Genomic DNA, 10,494 nt, shown 5'->3' on the forward strand with positions numbered 1-10,494 from the left:
AAGACATGGGTAAATAAAGTGACTCGCACAGGAGTACTAAGATATTGATGAATCAGGTGACTCATACCAGAGCAATGAATTATTACCATATTAAGTGACTCGTACGTAAACCTTGAATTATTATTGTATCATGTGATTCATACAGAATCGCCAAATTATTAATTTATCGGGTGACTCGTACGAAAGCCTCGAATTACTGTTATATCAGGTGACTCGTATGAGAGCACTAAATTATTACCGTATCAGGTGACTTGTATGGGAGTCTCGAATTATTATTGTAGCAGGTGGCTCATACGGGAGCACTAAATTATCGTAATATCGGGTGATTCATACGAGAGCACAAAATTATTATCATATAGAGTGACTTGTATGAAAGCCTTGAATTATTATTGTATTAGGTGACTCGTACGGGAACACCACATTATTTATAAGCGAGGCGACTCATACGGGAGCACTAAGCTGATAATGAACACAAGTATTAATAATAATAATTGTGATATTGTAGTTGACTGGTTTGTGGTACATCATGTTGAATAATTTAAAATATTCTTCTACTATATCATAACTTGTGAATAAGATTCCCTATAATGAGTTAAAATACATTTATAATACTCTATAAACTTTAGTAAGTAGGTTGAGCCTTTAGATTAACTAAGAAATAATAGATGCTATGATCAATACCTATATGTCATATATGACTTGTATGCTTACTATTTACGAAACTTAGGAAAGACGATAGAGCAGTTTTGTACTCACTAAGCTTTATTAGTTCATCTTTCAAATTATTTACATCCATAAGTTCTAGATTTTGTGAATCATGATGGGAAAATAATATCATCGAAGGAGTCTTAGTGAGAGTACCAAAGTACAACAATGATGACTTACTTTTATAGGCATGTGAGGTTATGGTTTGTTTATATTATTCGAGTCACATCGTAAATACATTTTATACTATTATATTTTATATTTGATTTTCAAAATAAAGGATTTCTGTTTTTTAAAATTTTATGGCTTTTATATTTATTATAAATTAATTTAAAATTTTTAGTAGAACATGTTTTTTAAATTTTGAGTAAAATTTTATGGCATTCGCGAACTCGACGTTGAGTAAATGTCAGATTTGCATTGTTACAATCTCAATGGTCAAGAGAAGAAAACCAGGAATACTTGGATTTAAGAGAAAGGATTCATTGGAAGAAAATGAGAAAATTTAGGGCTTAGAGTTAAGATAGTATCCCATGAAAATTATGGGCATCTTCGTTGCACTATAATAATTCTGCTCCAAACCTTTGGAATATCAAGATATATGATTCTGAACATACTTGTGTTAAGGTGTTGAAAAATAATAATGTGACTTATAAGTTCATAATAAATAAATATATTAAAAAATTAATGTCTTGCATAAATTATTCATTGACTTTCCTTAAACAAGATGTCATGAATGATTATGGAACATACTTTAACTAAATGTGTTAGAGTTAGGGAAATATAATTTTAAAGAACAATATGTAAAGATCTAAGAGTATTTACTTGGATTGGGGAATACAAATGTTGTAAGTACTATTATTTGTAAACTAGACAGTAGGCTATTTCAAAGAATATATCTTTTTCTTCAAGCTTGCAATGAGGGGTTCAAAGCAAGTTGTAGAAGGATTATCAACCTTGATGGCTGCTTCTTGAAGGGCTATTATGTGAGTTACTTACTGTCAGCAGTTAATATCGATGCCAATGGTGGCATATATCACATAACATAAGTTGTGGAGGAGAGTGAGAATTAATATTCATGGTTATGATTCCTAGAATTTCTTGTAAGAGACTTGGACAATGTAAATTCATATGGGTGGTGTTTCATGTTTGATAGATAGAAGGTAATGTTCTTAACTTTTATATTTATTATAAACTAAATTAATAGTTATAATAATTATTTATTAAGTGATTCTCTTATTTTTTAGGGATTTATTGAAGTTGTGGAAAAGTTATTCCCTAATGCTAAAGCTAGAAATTGTGTAAGACATATTTATTCAAATTTAAAAAATTCACAAGGAAAAAACACTTACAGATGCACTATGAAAGGCTGCTAGAGCAAGTTATGATAGAGAGTTTCAAGATGCAATAATTGAATTGAATGTTTTGTCTAATGATGCATATGTGACTGAAGGATCTTAACCCTCAATAATGGTCGAAAACACACTTTTCCACCATAACCAAGTATGACATACTCTTAAATAACCTTTGTGAATATAGATTATAAAAGTGTTTTTGTACATTTATTATTTTACTATAGATGCTAACAAATTTGTATTTTATATAGGTCATTTTGGAAGCAAGGGACAAGTCCATCCTTACTATGATAAAGCTTATTAGGATCAAAATCATGAGGAGAATTGTGTGTAGATATGAAACAACTAAAAAGAAGCTAAACGTCATAATTGAACATGCAACTAGGTAACTCTTATTTAACTTTAATATTCATTTTATTTGATTCAGTTTAATAATTTAAAATATTATTCAATTGATGTATACAAGTGTTGGGCTACACATATTGAAGGGTTAATTTATTAGGTTGAATGTGGATTAGAACATCAACATGTGGTTGACATGGGCTCCCTGTTATGTTCTTACATAAAATGGGACCTAAGAGGTATCTCATATATCCATTCAGTAGTAGTCATGCAACTACACAATGGTCAGCTTGAACCATATGTTCATCAATGCTACCATAAAGCCACCCAACTCGAAATATATTCGAAATTCATTTTCCCTATTAAAAGTAAGTTTCTAAACTATTTAAGTATCAAATAATGCTTTATGTTAATTTGCTAAACCTTCTTTTTCTTTATGAATAAGTGTTAAGTAATGGAATCATATCGTTGACATGGAGCTCAATCTAGCTTCAACATTGAGAAGACCACTTGGAAAACCTACTAAAAAAAGAATGAATCTGATGAAGGTAACAAGAGTGGACCTAAACTAAGTAGGAAAGGTGCACTAGGAAACTTCTCCAAGTGTGGCAAACCTGGCCACAATAGAAAGACATGTAACACCCTTAAAATAGGCCTAGTAATTTTTCAACTTTCATTGATCGGAAAAATTATTTTTTTCTCTTTATATATTCAAGTAAAGCTTTTGCATTAATATGTTTATGTTTAGAATAAATCTTAGAGCAATTTAGGTTAATCTTGAAATTCTATGAGTAAGGACCAAAATGAAAGAAATGTAAAATTAACATCTTTGAATGCAAGTAACGTTTAGAAGCTCTTTTGTGTACATATTTTTTTTAAAGGACAAAAGACTTAATTTACCCAAATTGTCTAAATGGATGAATCATCATCTATGTGTCAAAATATTAGATTTTCAAGTTATTTCTTAATTTAATAAAATGAAGAAAATTAGCACATTTTGGTGTATTCCCATGGCTAGATACAAGTGGAGTGAGAAATACTTCATGTCATCTTCAACCTTTAGTTTCTCCATGTTCAAATCTTCTTCAAGAACTTAAAGTAATCCATGACCAAATCCTTGCAATCTGGCCATTAGTTTTCAAATTCAAGTACATATTTTGTAAGCCCATTATTCTTGCTTTCTTTTGGAACTAATTTCATTTAGTTTTGAACACGTGTTAATGGTTCATAAACCCTAGCTTTAATGGTTTTCATAATTAGAGACACTAAGTTGTAATATAAGTAATTTTAAGCTTCATGGTAATTTTATCATTATTTTTAGGGCTTTAGAACATCAAATCCTAATCATTTGAAAGGTTAAGGTTTATGTCAATTAGTATAGGGTGATGTTATGAATTTTCTATTATTGACTCTTGAATTATATGTTTAATTTTAAGCATGAGGTAAACCGGTTGAAGAAACTCCTATATGGAGAGGATAATCGAGCCTTCAAATTAGTATGATGATCCGAAGTAAACAGTGAGTGTAGTTTGTGTGTTTGAGTGACTCAATGTCATTATGATCCGATGTTTTAACATTTGTTACATGTGAATTCAATCGATGTGTTTTGAGCTCACATAGAGCATTGAATGGCAAAGTGAATATCAAGATAAGCTTGGTAAGGTAATGTGTTTCATGAACATGTTATGGTAAGTTTATATGACTATGATATGTGTAATATGAAAGCATGAAATAAATTAATTTGGTACGTAAGTATGAAACAAGTTTTATATGTTCATGATATGTGTACTAATCAAGCATGTTATATGTGAAGTTCTATTGTTATGTGATTTGGAAGATTGAAAATAAGATAAATATGTTATAAAAACATGAATCAAAACATGTTATGAATGATAAGGAGCTACGGCTCACTGGGTACGCCAAGATAAGAAACTATGTAAAGATATGCTAAGTACTTCCCTTGGATGATAAGTTTAGTTTGGATACAATTGACATGCCATTGAGTCCATTTGAGATCATGTTAGGGTTTTGATTACGACCCTTACTTGGCAATGTTGGAGGGAAGTTGTTGGTCCTTGGTGATGTTGGAGGGAGACCACACTCAGTTATTTGGCGATGATTTGGTTAGGGATTCATGTATCCATAGCTACCTATAATTCAATGGGCTAGATATTGACTTTATATTATATAATTCTTGCTACGAAAGTCAATAGGCTAAGTTAATGAATAAATATTAGTATGATTCTATGAAAGAAAGTTCACATATGAATTAAGTATGATTATTGGTGTCCCTTAGCTACAAGTAGCTAAGTATATGATATTAGTTTTTTCCATGAAAATTTATATGTTATGATATAATTTCTTTCCATGAAAGTTCATGCAATGATGTGTGTCATTTAACATTCAAGCATGTTAAGGACAAGCTATTATGTTGTGTTCATTTGATTTGTGTTATGTTGATTACCTCACTAAGCTATATAAGCTTACACACTCTTGTTTCACCATTTCAGGAAATAAGTCTGATAGCTCTCCAATTGTATTTAGGACGTTGCAAGTCACTTCCAAAGCAAACAATGTAATTTCTTTGTGTTTAAACTCCTGAATGGTGGCATATGTCTTTTGGTTGTGTAATTAATATTAGATAAGTTATTTAGATTTAAGTTCAAATGTTTGATGTGATGTATTGGTCATAAGTGCATGATTTGATGTTTGTGAAGTCATATGTGTGCCATGGAAGTGAAAGGTAAGTATACTATAGTATGAAATGATTCACGAAGCTAAAAGGTATGTGCATTGATATATTGCATGAATTATGTTAATTTGATATGTTAAGTTGGATGAAAGATCGACTCCATGAACTAATGCATGAACAAGATGATTTCATGATTTGTTTAGATTATAAAATATACGTATAATTCTTGCATGAAGTGTCTAGGTGACACTTGGATATGGGTTGTGACGATTATAGGTTAACAAAATAAAGTGTATTGTGCAAGATAAGTTGACTTGGTATGTTGAACCACACATTTAATTGCGTGTTGGGTTAACAAGTGCATTTTGAGCGTAATTTGATGTTAAACATTGTTAATTTAAACTGCTAGATGAAGTGATAAGTAACTTGGGGTGTAATAGAACTTAAAAGGGTGGATTTTGAGGCTCTAGGGGTTTTAGTATCGAAACCATCCTTCAATATCAATATCGGTGATTCCAGAATGATTTTTAGAGTCAAACCAAGAATTTAGTATCGCAATTGGGTGCCCGGTATCGATATCATTGTTCTGGTATCGAGACGGAACAATAAATTTTGAAACTTTACATTTTAGTCCTTAATTCATAACTTTGTCATTTGATGTCCAATTCAGTCGTAGTTTTTTTAATTCATATTTTTGGAATAAAAATTTATTAATAGACAAGTATATATGAATGAATGTTTTGAATGATTCTAATATTGTTAATATTTACATTTTAAGTCCCTAATCTTTTGAAAAGTATCAATTTCTGCCTTAAGCAAGATAACACTATGAAATGATTAAATCTGATATTAATAAACATAATATGGTTATGTATTGATTGTGTGATAATGTTTGTTTTAAGTGAAAAATTCTTATAGTTCCAAAATCTATAGATAAGTCTCTGAATTTTTATGAGTTTGAAGATAGTCCCTAAGAATAAATTTAAGTTATAATGTGATAATGTTTGGCTATTATATGATAACATCGAAGATGGGATTTGAATTGTGATTATTCGATTTTGTTTCGATGATTTTATGTCGATATTATGTATAATTTATGAACATTTAATTTTGATTTATGTTATAGTAACGTTTCTGATCTGATTTTTGTCTAGACCGGGTTGAGGGTATTACGATTTGGTATTAGATCCTAGGTTTAGTGAATTCTAGGTCTAAACCGAGGTCTGTTGCATGTTTATGTTATACATATGCCACCTTGGAGTTTATTTTATGTTCTATAATTGTAACTTGCAACTAATACAATCTGATTTCTCTGTACATCCTGATAAGATGTTTGATTATTCCTATAGGTTGTAGGATCTCAATGTATATAGTGATTTCCTTGGTTAACACAAAGAATAAAGTATATCAAATTCTTTAATCCATCGATTCTGATAAGCCACCTCTGATACCCATTGTGAAATAAGTTCGATACAGTCGGTTTAATCTTAAGATATGTCATAAGGATTCAAGGAATCCATATAAGTTATGAATTTTTCTCGCGCTCTAATTCTAATCTTAGATGTTTTTTCTGGTAAGTTATTCTTGATAAGTTATTCTTAAATGGATCAAGTGAGGATTAATTCGAATGATATTATCCTTAATTCCGAAAAGCTCATAGAATATTGATTATGTAATTCTAAAATGTCATGTGATCACTAAGTTGACCAAATTTATTTTGTAACCTTTGATATGGTTCAAAACTCTAAATTATATATCAATATTCATAGGTATCTGCTTTTGAGAAAGTGTTCTTCGAGATTCTTTATGAATCAATATATTTATGACATCTTGGTAATTTGATTTCACAAATCTTTTGTTAAGATAATCTCAACTTAGATAGTAGTATATGAAATATTTTTTTATGATTCAAGAATCTAAATTTCGTAAATTCCTCTTAATGTAGTAAATCTTCATTTGATTATTTGTAATCTACTCTAAGCAAGACCTTTGATTCTAACTTGATCAGTAAGAATTCTGATATGATCTCGATTATGTGTTCCGAGTCATATACAATGTTGTCCGATCGTGATTCTAGTAAGAACTTCACAGTGCTCTGATTGAACACTGAAAATGCACAAACAACATTACAAGAAAGATATTGATATAAGTAAATTGAAAATGAAAGGTTGTAGGTTATGATAAAGTGGTTTGAATGTGATGGAAGAGTGATGGTTGTTGTGGTTTAATGAAATGAAGGAAAGTGGGGAAAGTGTAGTGATGATAATGAAAGGAATGGAAGTATGGTGAAGGAAAAAGATGTTATGGCGTGGGAGATGAATGATGAAATAAAAAGTATGGATTGTGACCCGCTAGCTATATGGAGCTAGGAACCAACAACATACACAGATGGAATCAAAGTGATAGAGGGTGGAACGTGACCCGCTAGCTATAGGTGAGCTAGGAACCAACGTTATAAAAAATGAAATGGAGGAAGGTTTCAAGACTGACAAGAAATCGATAGAGTTGTAATCCAAGAACTAAAATGAAAGCAACCTTTCAAAGAGTATATTATGAAAAAAGTGTTAGAGTATGCCAAAAGACCAATCATATTATGATTGTAATAATATATTTATTTACCAATTTTATTGAATAAAGGCATTGCCACTATTATTTGCAGTTATGTGTCTATTTTTAACATAAACTGAAAGATAATAAAGTCCATATAATAACATTATTAAAAGATCCATAGTCAAGTATTATTATGGGCATGGACAATAATAATACGCTTAAGACTAACATGTTATTTATTGATGACAAGGAGTTGTCATTGACATAGAGATGTCAGGATTGATACATGATTATATTGTTAGAGAACAATGTATTGGATTGACCCATCATGAGCATATGTCTTGGATTATTATGTATCGATCATAACATTGCTCATGGTGATGATTATATGTATGATCCTCAGACTTGAGATCAATGTCATCCCAACATATATTGTTGTATGTTTTGATACAGTTAAACATGCTCCATAATTGGTTGCACTATAAAGACTGTTATTGAATATATTTTGGTATATGTAATGGGGTGTATATGTTTAAGATAGGATTTTCCTTCCTACATAATAGGAAATATATCACATGCCACTTGATTGAGTGAGACTAGAAATGCATGGCCATGCTCGAATAAGTTGATATATGATATCATAAATTATTCGTTAATTATAGTCTACTCTAGATATTAAGAAACAATAGATGGGCTATACAAGTGTGACTATTCTAATACTTGTTCCTATTCTATATATAAAGGACAAAAGGATGTAATACATAAAAGAGTTAATCACGAAGATGATATGTCGAATCATAATTTCTTGTAACTTAGATTACAATGATATATTGCTAAATGTCACTCATTGTATGTAATATTAGAATTTTTCTAATAATTACTACTAACGTTACAAGAACTTACAGGGTCACACCCTAGGATTGAAATGAGAAAAAATGTACAATTTGTTGTATGTTACTAAAATGTATCTAGAGTTAAGATATGTATATTTGATATACATATGATTTTAATTATCCCGAATATAGTAAGTAAGTATTAAAATAATGTAATTTATATTACAACTCTTTTAATTCTTTTAATTGGTATATATAATTCAGAATAATTAAATAAGTTTTTTTAAATAAACATTAAAGATTATAATTCAGATTATAAGTCTTTATTGTATATTTAATTGAATTAATTAAATAATATTTTATTTATTAATTCGAAATAACTTTAAAAAATCCTAAGACGTTAGGGTAATGGATATAAAAGGGTGTGTTAGGTCTAGTAGCCATTTTTTTAACACACACATAAACTTTCAGCTGTTTTCTCTCAAAAAATTATTTTTGGGAAAACAAATATTGCTCTTAATCGGGTGAACTGAGTAGAGGCTGAGACATGATTTCATGGAGGCTTACGATTCGAACCGATCTACACCACCAGTATTCACTGTTATCCTTGTTGTTTTCAAGGAACCCGCTGTAAGTATTCGCATCCCTTCCTCCCGATTTTGGTTTTACGTACTTGGATCGCTGGTGAGACCGTCGAGTTTTGTTTCAACTGTGCCATGGGGTGCGCCGACGGTCCCAAAAGTGGTATCAGAACCACTTGTACGATATGAATTTGGGTTAAATTCTTTGATGATGCGATATGTATGAGATGCATGTTCTAATTTTATCGTTTTCGACAAATATGTATGATATCATTGTTCGAATCGATATTCGCGATGATTAATATGTTAATTTTTTTAATCTGTTTTTTGATCTATTTGTTACTGCAAGGATTTTAGGAAATCCATATGTCAATTGTTAACATGATGATCCATAGGAGTGCATTAGCAGATCGCGTTTGGCAGTGGAACAAAGGTTGTTCCGATGCAGAAAAATCTTCGGGATTGAAAATCCCAAAAGCACGACTCTGTTGATAAGTGTTATCAAATCGTGAGGTTTTTCTATAGAAACGGAAGTAATATTTTTCAAAAAATCCCATCGGCTGTACAAATTAAAGGCCCGTATTAAAAATTTTAACAAAGGTGTAAGAACGTGTATATATATATATATGATATGTTTGTTTTGCACGGTGTTTGACATGCATGGTTGTAGCCCCTTGTCAATTTACAATGGTTTTATTTGAAATACGGTCTGCGAGTCGTGCCTTTCTATATCTCTGTTGTATTTATCTTCTCATCTTACTCCCTCGTATGTAAAATAAGTTTCTTTTAAAATAGTAAACCTATGAAGATTCACAAGGATTAGAAGAATGGCGAAAAGATACCTAGAGAGCAGTCTTAGGCTTTAGGGTTCTTGGTTCTCCCATTAGCTTAGGATGGGCCACCTTAGTCATTATTTTGGGCTATAACCATTGCATCTTATTTATTGATATATTTGTTATGTATACAATGCATCAAATGATAAAATAAGAATGAATATTGATGAGATCAATAAGGGCCTAATACTAAAACAAATAATGATGTGATAATTACACAAATCCCTCTTTATAATCTAAGTTAACTTAACCATCCAATATTTACCCTCATTAAGGCTTCGATCGATATTGTGTGGGCTTTGCCAAAGCATTGGCACATAAATCTATCTTGGTAATAACTTAACTAGGTTATTCTAATAGGATTAGAAACCTAGAGGTTAAATATTTGGATAAGTTATGAGATGACTTAAACAAAAGTTGTTCACCAAAATGAGGAGTTACATGAGATGTAACTAGTAAAGTGTTACTTACCTAAATAATCATTATCTTAAAAGAAAAGCCAAAGCCGATTTAGGAAATTGATGTATTATGGATCCTCACCCACTAGAAAAAATTTCGTTGAATTTTTCCAAAATTAAAACAGAGAGGGTTTTTAATTTTGAA

This window comes from Hibiscus syriacus, unplaced genomic scaffold (genome assembly GCF_006381635.1).
Source record: "Hibiscus syriacus cultivar Baekdansim isolate YM2019G1 unplaced genomic scaffold, ASM638163v2 tig00111207_pilon, whole genome shotgun sequence".
Lineage (NCBI taxonomy): Eukaryota > Viridiplantae > Streptophyta > Magnoliopsida > Malvales > Malvaceae > Hibiscus > Hibiscus syriacus.